The sequence below is a fragment of the Prionailurus bengalensis genome, chromosome X (assembly GCF_016509475.1).
Source record: "Prionailurus bengalensis isolate Pbe53 chromosome X, Fcat_Pben_1.1_paternal_pri, whole genome shotgun sequence".
Lineage (NCBI taxonomy): Eukaryota > Metazoa > Chordata > Mammalia > Carnivora > Felidae > Prionailurus > Prionailurus bengalensis.
In genome coordinates this window covers 93,501,392-93,502,336 of record NC_057361.1, presented here as the reverse complement: position 1 = coordinate 93,502,336, position 945 = coordinate 93,501,392, and the positions used below count along the sequence as shown (strand labels likewise).

Genomic DNA, 945 nt, shown 5'->3' with positions numbered 1-945 from the left:
GACTGGGATGTGTATATCTCCTTACTACATCCTCTACACAATTTAAAGCTTTGAAGATAGCATTCCTTTTCATCACTCGTCAGAATCAATCTTGGCAACGACCTAGTAGTGAGTATTTTAAGCAACAAAAGCAATCATTCATGCTTAAGGTCAAACGAATGATGTGGCCCCTAGAGGTTGAGAGGAAGGGATCATTGGGTTTCCACCACATCTGGCTCACTTTACACTTTCCAAATATAACAACTGAGGACAGTCATATCTGTGTGTCATCCTCGCAAAGGGGTGATGCTAATCTTCTCTGTGTGGTTCCAGTTTTAGGCTATATGCTGCCAAAGTGAGCATGAGAACAGTCATGTTAGCACAAAGCACCCCTGATCCTAATGACGTTTAATGATTTATTATAAATTAAATAGCATTGCATGAAAATTCTGGAAAGTCTAAAGGACAATCCTTAGTCAACATACCAATAATATAGAATTTGTATATGAGAGGAGGAGGAATAGATTTAGATTTCTTATATTGTTATAGTCCAAAGTGAACAAGCTTCCATTAGACCTACACTTTATTGAGATGAAATCTACATAACCAAAACTTGCTGTTTTAAAGTGCAAAATTTAATGGCTTTACTACATTCATAATGTTGATCAACTATCACCTCAATCTCGTTCCAGAAGTCTTTTATGGCCCAGAAGAGAAGAGACCTCATGCCCAGTAAGCAGTCACTCGCCCATTCTTCCCGTCTCCCAGCCTCTAGCAGCCACTAATCTGTTTTCTGTCACAACCGATTTACCTATTCTGGACATTTAGTACACATGGAGTTAACCAATCTGTGAACTTTTGTGTCTAACTTCTTTGACTTACCACAATGGGCTTTGAGGTTCATTAACACTATAGCATGTACTTCATTCCTTTTCGTAAATGATACGCATTCGGTGTATCCCTTCG

The 945-nt window shown here is 38.7% G+C and overlaps 1 non-coding gene across 1 annotated transcript; it reads right to left on the bottom strand.

Annotated features, from left to right (window-relative positions):
* Window positions 1–235: 235 nt before the first annotated feature.
* On the bottom strand, window positions 236–342 carry LOC122478099. Its single transcript, XR_006295859.1, has one exon. It is a non-coding gene; the product is annotated as a U6 spliceosomal RNA (small nuclear RNA).
* Between the last annotated feature and the right edge of the window lie 603 nt (window positions 343–945).